This window comes from Rhinopithecus bieti, unplaced genomic scaffold (genome assembly GCF_001698545.2).
Source record: "Rhinopithecus bieti isolate Rb0 unplaced genomic scaffold, ASM169854v2 scaffold_13351, whole genome shotgun sequence".
Taxonomy (NCBI): Eukaryota; Metazoa; Chordata; class Mammalia; order Primates; family Cercopithecidae; genus Rhinopithecus; species Rhinopithecus bieti.
Genome location: NW_016807514.1, coordinates 3,467,227 through 3,480,871, shown reverse-complemented (window position 1 = coordinate 3,480,871; position 13,645 = coordinate 3,467,227). Strand labels below are relative to the sequence as shown.

At 55.0% G+C, this 13,645-nt stretch overlaps 1 protein-coding gene across 7 annotated transcripts in view; it reads left to right on the top strand.

The window, feature by feature from the left end:
* PRKCZ (protein kinase C zeta) overlaps positions 1 to 13,645 on the top strand; it is a 147,398-nt gene that overhangs the window by 70,230 nt on the left and 63,523 nt on the right. The window lies entirely within an intron of this gene.

Below are 13,645 nucleotides of genomic sequence, written 5' to 3'. Positions count from 1 at the left end.
TTTGTCACTCTTTCTTGCCTTCTTTTGGTTTAACCAAGTGTTTTTATTCCACTTTGCCCCCTTTTATTATAGCTTTGTTAAGTAATACTTCTCTTAATGTTATGTTAATGGCTACCTTAGAGACTATGAGTCACATCCTTGGAACGTAGCTTAAACTACCTTTACCATTTCCTTTAAAATCTTATAACAGTTTAATTCTTTTTATTTCTTTATTATTATTATTATTATTATTATTATTATTATTATTGTTATTTTGAGATGGAGTTTCATTCTTGTTGCCCAGGCTGGAGTGCAGTGGCGCGATTTTGGCTCACTGCAACCTCCACCTCCCAGGTTCAAGTGATTCTCCTGCCTCAGCCTCCTGAGTAGCTGGGATTACAGGTGCCCAGCACCATGCCTAACTATTCTTTATATTTTTAGTAGAGGCAGGGTTTCGCCTTATTGGCCAGGTTGGTGTCAAACTCCTGGCCTCAAGTGATCTGTCTGCCTTGGCCTCCCAAACTGCTGGGATTACAGGCGTGAGCCACTGTGCCTGGCCTAATTCTTCTTCTTTCCTTATTGTAGTTTGTGCTATTTTCTATCAGTCTTTGTGCTGTTGTTATCATGCCTGTAAATTCTATGTGTATTTCAGACCCACAAACCAAGTGTTGTCTTAGACAGTGGTCCTTCAGATTTACCCCCCGGGTTACCCTTCTAGGCACTCTAGTCTTCCTGCAAGACGGCGCTTACATGGAGACCATCTTCCTTCTGCCTGAAGTAGTCCCTTTAGTATTTCTTTCAGCACAGACTTGTAACTGTCTGCTTTTTGTTTGTGTGGGAAAGGTCTTTGGCATTCTTTCTGGAGGGTGCTCTCCACTCTGTGTGGAGTTCTGGGCAGGCAGGGTGTTTCCCCAAGCAGGTTTTTGTGTTGGCTTAGGGTGTCATTTCTGTGGTGAGGGCGCCTTCCAGCCTCACTGCCACCCCTGGAAGGCAGCGTCTCTCTGTTTTCTCTGACTCCTGTTAAAAATGTCTTCATCACAACAGCAGCCTTGTGAAGGAGAGAGGAATCTAGAATTTCTCCTAATTGAGGTTGGTAGAGCTTTTTGAATCAGGGATGTGATACCTTTTGTCTCTTTTGGAAAATATCAGCCCTTGACTTTTCTTTTCTTTTCTTTCTTTTTTTTTTTTTGAGACGGAGTCTCACTCTTGTTGCCCATGCTGGAGTGCAGTGGTGCGATCTCGGCTCACTGCAATTTCCACCTCCCCGGTTCAAGTGATTCTCCTGCCTCAAGGCCTCCCAAGTAGCTAGGATTACAGGCACTTGCCACCATGACCGTCTAATTATTTTTTTGCATTTATAGTAGAGACAGGGTTTTGCTATGTTGGCCAGGCTGGTCTCGAACTCCTGATCATACATCCGCCTTGGCCTCACAAAGTGCTGGGATTACAGGTGTGAGCCACCATGCCCGGCCAGCGCTTGGCTTTTCAAATATCATCCTGTTCTCTCTCCCCTGGAACCCCTACACTTCACACCTGTATGTCTGATGTGCTCTTTTTTCTGGATTTCTTCTGTCTTAGTTTTTTCTGCTTTGTGCTTCAATATGGATTTTTTTTACTGTTATCTCTTATTTCACCCAATCTACTCTTAAATCTACCTTTTAAATTATTAATTTCAGTCACTTCATTTTTTACTTTTAGAATTTCCATTTGATTCTTTTTTTTTTTTTTTTTTTTGCCCAGGATGGCAATGGCACACTCTCGGCTCACTGCAACCTCCGCCTCCCAGGTTCAAGCAATTTTCCTGCCTCAGCCTCCCAAGTAGCTGGGATTACAGGCTCACACCACCACACCCCGCTAATTTTTATATTTTTATTACAGGGTTTTGCCACGTTGGCCAGGCTGGTCTTGAACTCCTGACCTCAGGTGATCCGGTTGCCTGAGCCTCCCACAGTGTTGGGATCACAGGCGTGAGCCACTGCGCCTGGCATCCTAGTTCTCTCTTCTGGGGTGGGAATGTCTATTCTGTGTCCTTCTCACATGCAAAATACCGTCATTACATCCCAATGGCCCCAGAACCCTTAACTCCTCCCAGTGTGGTGGCGGCAGTCTCGTCTGAACCAGGCGTAGGGCAGCCTGGAGGCCCATTCTTCCTGAGGCCAAGTTCCTCCCTGGCTGTGGGCCAGCATAACTGAACAAGGTGTGCACTTCTGGAATGCTGTGGGCAGAGTGTGTGTCTCCCTAGAATCCATATGTTGAAGCCCTAACCCCCCAGCATGATGGTATTTGGAGACAAAGCCTTTGACAGGTAGTTAGGGTCACGATAGTAGTCAGGGTCATGGCGGTAGTTAGGGTCATGGTGGTAGTTAAGGTCATTGTGGTAGTTAGGGTCATGGTAGTTAGGGTCACGGAAGTAGTTAGGGTTATAGCAGTAGTTAGGGTCATGGCTGTAGTTAGGGTCATGGTGGTAGCGTCACCTCGGTAGTTAGAGTCATGGTGGTAGTTAGGGTCACGGCTGTAGTTAGGGCATGGTGGTAGTTGGGGTCATGGTGGTAGTTAGGGTCACGGTGGTAGTTGGGGTCATGGTGGTAGGGTCATGGTGGTAGTTAGGGTCATGGTGGTAGTTAGGGTCATGGCCGTAGTTAGGGTCATGGTGGTAGTTAGGGTCATGGCGGTAATCAGTTAGGGTCATGGCGGTAGTTAGGGTCACGATGGTAGTTAGGGTCACGGCGGTAGGGTCACGGCAGTAATCAGGGTCACAGCGGTAGTTAGGGTCATGGTGGTAGTTAGGGTCATGGTGGTAGTTAGGGTCACGATGGTAGGGTCACGGCGGTAGGGTCACGGCAGTAATCAGGGTCACGGCAGTAATCAGGGTCACAGCGGTAGGGTCACGGTGGTAGTTAGGGTCATGGTGGTAATCAGTTAGGGTCATGGCGGTAGTTGGGTCACGGTGGTAGTTAGGGTCACGGTAATCAGTTAGGGTCATGGTGGTAGTTAGGGTCATGGTGGTAGTTAGGGTCACGATGGTAGGGTCACGGCGGTAGGGTCACGGCAGTAATCAGGGTCACGGCAGTAATCAGGGTCACAGCGGTAGGGTCACGGTGGTAGTTAGGGTCATGGTGGTAATCAGTTAGGGTCATGGCGGTAGTTGGGTCACGGTGGTAGTTAGGGTCACGGTAATCAGTTAGGGTCATGGTGGTAGTTAGGGTCATGGTGGTAGTTAGGGTCACGATGGTAGGGTCACGGCGGTAGTTAAGGTCACGGTGGTAGGGTCACGGCAGTAATCAGGGTCACAGCGGTAGTTAGGGTCACGGTGGTAGTTAGGGTCATGGTGGTAATCAGTTAGGGTCATGGCGGTAGTTGGGTCACAGTGGTAGTTAGGGTCACGGTAATCAGTTAGGGTCATGGTGGTAGTTAGGGTCATGGTGGTAGTTAGGGTCACGATGGTAGGGTCATGGCGGTAGTTAAGGTCACGGCGGTAGGGTCACGGCAGTAATCAGGGTCACAGCGGTAGTTAGGGTCATGGTGGTAGTTAGGGTCATGGTGGTAGGGTGACGGCTGTAGTTAGGGTCACAGTGGTAGGGTCACGGCTGTAGTTAGGATCATGGTGGTAGTTAGGGTCATGGCGGTAGGGTCACGGCGGTAACGTCACGGCGGTAGTTAGGGTCATGGTGGTAGTTAGGGTCACGATGGTAGTTAGGGTGACGGCGGTAGGTTCATGGCAGTAATCAGGGTCACAGCGGTAGTTAGGGTCACGGTGGTAGTTAGGGTCATGGCGGTAATCAGTTAGGGTCATGGCGGTAGTTGGGTCACGGCGGTAGTTAGGGTCACGGTAATCAGTTAGGGTCATGGTGGTAGTTAGGGTCATGGTGGTAGTTAGGGTCATGGTGGTAGTTAGGGTCATGGTGGTAGGGTGACGGCTGTAGTTAGGGTCACAGTGGTAGGGTCACGGCTGTAGTTAGGATCATGGTGGTAGGGTCATGGCGGTAGGGTCACGGCGGTAACGTCACGGCGGTAGTTAGGGTCATGGTGGTAGTTAGGATCTTGATGGTAGTTAGGGTCACGGTGGTAATCAGGGTCATGGTGGTAATCAGTTAGGGTCTTGGTGGTAGTTAGGGTCACGGCGGTAGTTAGGGTCACGGCGGTAGTTAGGGTCACGGTGGTAGTTAGGGTCACGGGGTAGAACCCTTGTGGTGAGATTTGTGCTCTTTATAGGATGAGAGGATGAGACGCAAGAGGTTGTGTCTGTACCCTCTGCACCACGCGAGAACATGGTGAATGCGCGGCCGCTAGCAAGCAAGGAGAGACCCTGCCCTTCAGTCACCGTCATCCCGACTCTAGCCTTGGAAACATGAGAAAGTGAATACCTGTCACTTAGTCACCCAGTCTGTGGTATTTTGCTGTGGCGGCTGAGCCGATGGAGATAGTTCCATAGGTCTTGATTGTCCCAGTGGCTATGAACCCCAGTTTTTGTCTCAGTGAGATTCCCGGCCCAGCTTTCTGTGTGGCCTGCGAAGGGTCAGTGGACACCGTGCACGTGCAGGGCCTGGGTGGCGCATCTCTCTGGCAACACCTCCTCTTCTGATGTGCTTGCTGGTCTCGGGTGCCTGCAACACAGTTTTTGCTTATTTTCCAGCTTTTATCGATTGTTCGTGGGAGGAGGGTTAGACTTCTAGCGTGGCGTCCCTGGCCACATCCTTAGCGCTGCGTCCCCTCGCGGCTCAACTCTTGGTTCTGAGTTATTCTGACTCAGCTGCACGTCCTCACAGCAGCCTTCCTGGCCTGGCTCTGCCGGGCGCTGGGCAATCTCTGCCTCCAGCCTGGGCCTTTGGGTCTGTTTGAGGTGGGGGATACGGAACTCAGCAGTGAGGATCTCAGAGCAGCTTCTTGTTGGTGTTGATGTGTTTTGTTTGTTTTAGTGAATCCAAAAAAAAAATTTCTTACATAGAAAGGAGCGGTATTTGGTATGAATTTATTTGCAACTGACTGCTTGGAAGTTGGCGTACATCTTCCCACGGAAACTGTGAAAATACTGGTCAGCCTCTCAGTCATTTCCTAAAATCTTGATTTTGTATTACAACAAGTTAGGATATTTTCAGTAGAACTGATTGTAAGGCCAAACTGTAGGAATGTAATTCCTTCCCAAACGTCTCTCAGGGGCACTTTCCTGAACGGCTGCTGACAGCAGCATTTGGGGACGGTGGGGCGGAGGACACCCTGGGGGCCCTGGCTTCTTGGGAACCAGAGGCTTCGGCCCACGTCCCAGCCCTGCTCCCCTGAGGAGGGAGGCATGGGGCCCTGGGCTGGCTGCAAGACGTGGAGTGACTGTGGGTCCCCGTGGCCCTGACACGCTCCCAGGGAACCCAAGTAAACACTGAGGCCCTTGTGATGCCTCCCGCCTTCCGTGCGCATTCCATGGCAGGTGAGTCCGATTATTCGAAGGAGGCTGGAGTGTGGGTGGAGGGCAGCGCCAGGTTTCCCCGTCAGATTTACTCAGGGCTGCTCCAGCAGTCCATGCCACAGTGGCTGTCCCTGGGGGGCCATGCGTCGAAGCCACGGCCTCCTCCCTTCCATGCGGGCATTTGTTCCCCGGAAGGAGCCTCCCAGCTGCCTCTCGCCAACATGAAGCACTTCCTTTCTGTGGAGCGCGGTTCCTGTCCCAGGGGTCCATGTTGGTCACTGTGGGAGGCAGTCAGGCAGCTGAATTTCCGCAGGTGAGAATGCCACGGCCCGAGGATGTTGCCCCTGTCCTGAAGGCTGTCGCCCGATCGCTCTATCCAAGGCTGCCCTGGAGCAGCATCACCTGTGGGTCCTGCCAGGGCTTCTCAGCACAGCATCCAGCACCCCCACCCAGTGTGTTCCCATCGCGGGTTCTGCCCCCCCCCCGCACCAGGCACCAGAGACCCAGATGCCAAGGCCTGCCAGCTTCCTCAATGGGAAACTTTTCTTCAGTGACCAAGGCTCTGTTTTATAGACTTTTTAAATTTTCAGCTCAAAAACCAAAGTCAGCCGACGGTGGCCTTGGCGAGCTGGTCTGCTACCCTGGGCTGCAGGGGCTGCCCAGCCGGAGTAGTGGCCGGGGCAGGTGCTGTCCAGGTGACCCATCGCGTGTCCAGAGGTGGGTGCTGCTGGTGGGTAACCCAACTCATTCCCTGTCTCCCCCCAGCCGCCCTAGGCTGGGGACCCTGCCCCGCCGACCCTGCCATGCCCACCCCGCTCCAGCCTGATTGCGTGTCTCAGTCACGTGACCGCCCTGGGCCCATGATGTCACTGGGAAATGCCCTCGTCTAATTGGCTTAGACCCCAGATGAGCGAGCCCAAGGTCTCGGGGCATCAGAGCCACCCATGAGGGCAGCTGGACCTAGTGGCCACAATCTATGGCTGGGGAATGACATTGCCCAGCTCCACCACGAGGGACCTGAGGCTTGGACTGCAAGACTGGCCCAGGCTTGCCACTTGCGCCGCACCCAGGGTCGCCTTCCCGAGGGCCGCAGACACCTGAGCAGCCCCCATGCCACTGCGTCATGGCAGGGACATGCCCGTCCATCCCTCCCAGGTCCCTTATCCACCTGCCTGTCCCTTTGTGTCACTGACACCATGATAGCCGTTGTGCTGCGCCATGTGGCCCCAGTGCTCACAGGGCCAGGCTCTGCCCGTTCCTGGGGATCCGTGTGTCCCACGTGCCTGGACGTGAGAGGATGGAAGTCAGCAGAGCTTGGCTCCCCATTTGCCCGACTCGCGCCTCGGCTGTGCCTCTTCTGTCTCTCGAGCTCTTCTGTGCTATGTGGTTGCACTGAGCAGCTGTGGGGAAGAGGGAGGTGGTTGCCTCGGTGAGAGCCTGGGCTGTGGCTGCCGGTCCCCAAAACAGACCCTGTGCCGCGGGCAGCTATCCACTTCCCACCACAGTGGTGCCCAAAACCTTTTCCAAGTCTTCTTCTGTGACTTTAGTGTTATTTTTCAGTTACCTTTAAAAGCATAGCATGTTTTCAGTCACATTTTCAATTGGGAAATAGATCTGTGGTTAGAAACAGGAAGTTTGAGTTTCAGGCTTGAGATCCGGGCAGGTCCCTCAGATGGAGGGGCTGCACCTCCACTGCCCCCCACCGCTGCCCCTGCCCCACGGCCACCCCACATCCTCAGACGCCCTGCCCTGTGCCTTCTCACCCTCTGGTCCTAGCTGGGCCCATCCTGCCTCCCACTGCCCTCAGCCTCTGGAACAGTGCCTGCATGGCTGGCACCATCCAGCGCAGAAGGAATGAAGGACTTCTGTTCAGACAGCTCTGCCGGGAGCGTTCTGGCCTGAAATGCAGTGGGATCTCTGGTGTGGGTGTAGCCAAGGTTCAGGGGCTCCGCACCAGGCAAACAGGCTAACGCCATCTCCTGCGGCTCTTGGTGGCTTTTTAGGACTCTACGTCCAACGTGTTCTCCATTTTCCCTGGCAGTCCCTGGCCAGGGTGGCCCAGTGCCCACTGTAGAGGGTGCAGGTCAGTTTGTGGACCAGTGGCCAACCAGGCTGAGTCAGGCGAGGTGGGGTCCTACCCCAAACCCCACACTCCAGTGTCTGGGCCACAGGCAGCCCTGGGACACCTTAGCTCTGGACACGAATTTGCAGTCTTTGCTGTTCTTGTGTCTCTCTTTTGCCTAGGACATGCTGGCAGCTAACTGTGTGCTGGGGAAGCCTGGAGAGGAAGCCAGGTGGCCCTGGGCTCCTGGAGCCCAGAATTCAGTGGAAGTCGCTGCCCGGGGAAGAAGCAGAGTCTAGAGGTGGCAGTGCCCATTTTACCTGCACCCTCGGTGACAGCTGCACCCCCAGCCTCTGGGGACCTCTGGGCCCAAGGGCACCTCACTGTCTCCTTGTCCTCCTGGTCACTGACCTGGCCCACCATGGAAGGCACTTGGCTCTCTGCATGCGGCTCGACCACTGACTTGCACCCATCCGGGCACCGCAGGGCCGTCCTGTGGCATTGCTTTGGGCTGTGCTGGTCACCCCGTGTAGTGGGGCCGTGTCCAGTGAACAGGGGAGGCCTCGAGTGCCCCCTGACCTGCTGCCGGGGACTCAGCCCCTCCCTCACCGCCCCTACACCTGAGGGGCGTCGCCTGTCCCAGCCTCCTGTGCCGAGCTTAGTGTTTTAAAATGTGTTTTCTACGTCTTGTAAGAGTGCTCAAGGCGCGACATTGCCATGGAAACTGAGCTCCTTAGAATTCCTGTGGCCGTCCTAATTATAGAATCTCAAAGACACGCACAGAGTTCCTTGAGGTTGTCGGAGTTAAGACTGAAAGAGGAGGAGCGGCCCCTGTAATCTCCACAATTTTGTTCCCTGCTTGCTTCAGCAGAGCCTGGCACCCAGGGAGGTGGCAGGATGGGTCCCTGATGGGCACATGACATCGAGCCAGCTCTGACTCCAAAGCCAGGTCCCTTCTACCACAGCCAGCCCTCAGCCTGACCCACGCGGCTGCACCGTCCACTGTGTAGGGGGCATTGCGGGAGACCCCAGGCTGTGTCCTGATGCACCCCCGGAAGGACCTGCTGCTAACCTGGGCTTGTCTTTGGGACCCTTTTCCACAGAGGTGGCCAGGGGGACTCGCGGTGCCAGGCCCACAGTCTCCTCGCCGGCAGTATCTGGGGGCCAGGGACCGTTCCCAGAGCGCACTACCCAGAAGGGCTCCCTTCTTCTCACAGCGCTGACTGTCGCTTGCGTCAGAAATAGGCCCGTCACTTTCCAAGCAGAAACCCAAACACGAAAAATTCGACTGTGACTTTTGAAGGGTGGAGGCCGCTGGGTCCCCCCAGCATCCCGCCTGTGCGGCCCGAAAGGCAGAGTGGCTGCCGGCCAGCGTGTCCAGGCCCCCTGCACTTAGGGAACCTTCTAGTCAATTGCCTGAAGTTCGAACGTTTGGGGGGTTTTCGTGGTTGCTTTCGTTTGTTTTGGCACCTGCAGAATCCCCCCAAAAGGTGGGAATGTGAATTTGTCAAGAAAGATGCTCCTTTGATTTGGAGGGTAAGGAGGCCCCAAGTGCAGTCTCACCCTGAGAAAAACACCAGGCCAGTCCCAACGAAGGGGCGTCCTGCACTCAGAACTGTCACGGTCAGAAAGCAAGGGGAGTCTGAGAAACTCACGGTGCAGCAGGGCCGGCGAGGCAGGACGGCGACACACAGACTCCCGGATGGGACCCTGGGGCAGACGCAGACCGTGGGTGAAAACCAAGGAAAGGTCTGAGTATGGCTTCAGGTAGCCATGGATCCTGGCTCACTGATTGTAACAGTGTAGCAAGCGGGTGGAAGGCGAGAGCTGTGAGGAGCCGGGCAGGCGGGGTCTCTGGGAACTCTCCAATTTAAAGCTGTTCTTAAAAATAGTTGATTAAAAAAGACAGTTGAGGCCGGGCGTGGTGGCTCAAGCCTGTAATCTCAGCACTTTGGGAGGCCGAGACGGGCGGATCACGAGGTCAGGAGATCGAGACCATCCTGGCTAACACGGTGAAACCCCGTCTCTACTAAAAAATACAAAAAACTAGCCGGGCGAGGTGGCGGGCACCTGTAGTCCCAGCTACTCGGGAGGCTGAGGCAGGAGAATGGCGTAAACCTGGGAGGCGGAGCTTGCAGTGAGCTGAGATCCGGCCACCGCACTCCAGCCTGGGCAGCAGAGCGAGACTGTCTCAAAAAAAAAAGACAGTTGAGGGCGGCTCTGCCTACAGCTGGAGTTGAGGTTCTGGGTAGCACCAGGCTTCCTCTCAGCCTCCGTAGGCGAGTCGGGGCCAGGCAGGGCCTTGGCGGCAGGGAGGCTTCTGGTTACCAGGTTCTGCCCAGCCTTTGCAGTTTCCCTGTGAATCTGAAATTACCCCCAGATAAAAAGGGTAGGTTTTTTTTTGTGTTTGTTTTGTTTTGTTTTTGAGACAGGGTCTGGCTCTGTTGCCCAGGCTGGAATATAATGGTGTGATCTCGGCTCAGTGCAGCCTCCACCTGCCAGGCTCAGGTAATCCTCCACCTGCCAGGCTCAGGTGATCCACCGCAGCCTCCCAAGTAGCTGGGACTACAGGTGCATGCCACCACACTCGGCTAATTTTTTGTATTTTTTTTACAGAGACAGGGTCTCACCATGTTGCCCATGCTGGACTCAAATTCCTAGGCTCAAGTGATTCACCTGCCTCGACCTCCCGAGGTACTGGGATTACAAGCATGAGCCGCCATGCCCGGCCAAAAGGTGCATTTGTTAAGTACAGGCTGCTCTGCTGTCCCTGTGATCCCTTATAACTCACCTGGTCCCTGCTTTCCAGCTGGGGACTGGCATGGACCTCATGGGGGTTCCCCCCTTTCACTGAGGCAAGACCCAGGTGCTGGGAGTATTGGGCGTCCTGCCCAACCAGGGTCACCAGGTTCAGGGGCTCCCGGCATGCCTTCCTGTGGGACTCTGCATGGGGGTTGGGAGGGCAAGGAAAGTGGGAAACATGATGCCTGCTCAGAAGTCCCACCTTGGAGACCCTGTGCCAAGATTTTCCAGAGAGACCAAACCAATAGGGTGTAAGGAACTGGCTTGTTCATAGAGACTCATGAAGCCCAAAATCTGCAGGGGGTCCCTGCTGGCTGGAGACCTAAGAGGAGCCACGGCCGCAGCACTGCTGCTCAGGGAGCTCAGGCTTTGTTCTGTGGGGGCCTTCGCCTGCTCGGGCAAAGCCCACCCGCATTGTGGTGGGCAGTCTGCTTCCCTCATAGTCAGCCAATTTAAATGTTTATCTCATCCATACTCACCCTCATGGAAACATCCAGAATAACATCTGACCAGCCATCTGGGCACCATAGCCCAGCCGCGTGGACACATATAGTGAACCATTGCAGGCCCTGCCTTGGCACTTGGCATCTGCGCACATCCCCTTGAGCCACACTCAGTCTCCACACACAGCGGTACTCCTGCCTGACACACGGTCTCCACACACAGCAGTACTCCCGCCTTTCACACTTGGTCTCCACACATAGCAGTACTCCCGCCTGACACACTCGGTCTCCACACACAGCAGTACTCCCGCCTGACACGGTTCGACCCTCCCGCAGGCAGTGCCAGCACACTTGGCCTTCCCAGAAGAGGGCCGCCATCATGGGCTTGGACCTTCCAGCTGGACTGCAGTGGGGTGGGGCGTGGTCTTGCCTTTGTGGTCTTTGGGTCACTTGAATCCCTGCCTCTCGCTCATTTTACTTTGGTATTTGCAAATTTGTCCCCGTGGCGCCTGGAGCTGACCACTGGCTGCCACCTGTGTCCTGCCTCGAGCCGAGCTCCAGGCGGCGCCCGTGAGCAGCAGGGATGCCAGTGGCTTCTTACCTGGGAGTTTCTTTGTAGGCTCAGAGCTCTTTGTTCCTTTTTAAAAATCTGATTTGAAGGCCGGGCACAGTGGCTCACGCCTGTAATCCCAGCACTTTGGGAGGCCGAGGTGGGCGTATCACCAGAGGTTAGGCGTTGGAGACCAGCCTGGGCAACACAGGCTGGGGCAACTCCCTTCCCTAATAAAAGTTCAAAATGAACCCTTAAAGTTTAAAAAGTGAGACGGGATATTTGAAGGAGGCAGGTCTGAAGGAAATGCTTGAAATTATCCTCTCTGTCCCTGTGCCCCCAGGTCATTTAGTTCTATTGCTACTCAACATACCTTTTGACGCATGCTAGCAGCGCAGGACTCGTGCAATATAAAGCGTGGTAATCGATGGGACACTGCCCCCAGCAGCCAGCCAGGGGCAGGACTTAAGCCCTACCCAGCCGCAGCCTGTCCCCCACCGCTGCCAGCCTGAAACTGGATTGGTTACAGCTGCCAGCCTGAAATTGGATTGGTTATTTGCTTACTAGAACATTTTTGTCACATGACTGTGTATTCTAAAACAAGATGTTGCTTTTGTTTTTGAGAGAGTCTCCCTGTGTTGTCCAGGCTGGAGTGCAGTGGTGCAATCTCGGCTCACTGCAAGCACTGCCTCGCAGGTTCACGCCATTCTCCTGCCTCAGCCTCCCAAGTAGCTGGGACTGCAGGTGCCCGCCACCACGCCCGGCTCATTTTTTATATTTTTAGTAGAGATGGGGTTTCACTGTGTTAGCCAGGATGGTCTCCATCTCCTGACCTCGTGATCCACCCGCCTCGGCCTCCCAAAGTGCTGGGATTACAGGCGTGAGCCACCGCGTCTGGCCTATTGGGTTTTTTTTTTTTTTTTTTTACTTGTTTGGTTTTACAGCAATGGCACCATGTTTCTGTCACCCTAGGGTTTGATTTTTGGTGTTTCTAAGACACCTCTGGACCATGCACGTGGCTGAGGTGGGCTTCGCACTGGCTGTATCTTACGTTGGACACCCACACATCAGTTTATTTATGCATTCTCTTGTCCACAGACCTTGGGGTCATCAGACATTCTTGAATGCTCCTGAGCCCAGGAGCCAGTGTTTCTGAGCTTTCCCGGAGCAGCAGTGGGGCTGCCAGGCCCTAGGGGGAGCAAACGGTCCTCGTTTCTGAGCTGCGAGGCTCTGCCAGAGGATAAGCCATTTCCCCGGTGCACTCCTGGGCCTCGAAGGTATTTGGGGCTGCGGGGGATTGATTTGTGCCGACCCCACAGTGTAGGAGACGCCTGGGCAGCCTTGCAGGTTGCTCCGATGGTTCTCAGGGCTGAGATGCTTGTGTCTCTCGGGCGAGATGCCTGCTCTGGTTTTCTGTTCCTATTTTGACTGCATTTACCTCGTGGATTTTTCAGTCCAGCGTCCCCAGCCACGGGCCCTTTGTCTCTCACGTGTGCAGGTGACTCAGGGTGACAGATCTTCTGTAATTCCTTCTAAAATGTTTTGCCGCTTTGCTGCCCATGTTTCCAATCCTTCGTCTCCGAGGGGCCGAGTGTGTGTGTGATGGGAAGCGGGGTCAGTCCCCGCCTGGACCGCTGTGACAGAACCCCACAGACAGGGTGACTTACACACGACAGGAACTTATTTTCTCAAGTTCTGGAGGCGTGGGGTCCCCATCTCCAAATACAGCCACATTGGGCGCTCGGGCTCCCCACGTGAATTTAGGGGACACTTCAGTTCGTTCCAGCGGGGACTGGGGACGCCGGGCTGTGTGTTGTGTCCTGTGGGAGAGTTTGTTCACCCTGCTGGGGACTCCCTGATGAGTCCTGGCGTCTGCTAGGACGTCACTCTCTTTACTGATTGAACTTGAAGGGTGTCCAGTTGGCGCATTTTCAGGGTTTCCCAGGCGCACCGGGCGTGGGTCCCGTGTGTCCTTGCTCCAGCCAGCTTCGACCCGTCTCTGGGCTCCGTCCCTCAGCTGTGTGTCCGTCCCTCAGCTCCGCCCCCAGCTGTGTGTCCGTCCCTTGGCTCCACCTCCCAGCTATGCGTCCGCCCCTTGGTTCTGCCCACAGCTGCTTGTCCATCCCTCGGCTCCGACCCCTCGACTGTGCTTCCGTCCCTCGGCTCCGCCCTCCAGCTGCGCGCCCGCCCCTTGGCTCCGCCCCCCAGCTGTGGATCCCTACCTGGGCTCTGTCCGCGGCTGTGCGTCCATTCCTTCGACTCCGCCCCCGGCTGTGAGTCCATCCCTCGGCTCCGCCCCACAGCTGTGCGTCCACCCTTTAGCTCAGCCCACAGTTGCCCGTCTGTCCCTCGTCTCTGCCACCAGTTGCTCCTCTGTCCCTCGGTTCCGCCCCCTTGGCTGTGCGTCCAAC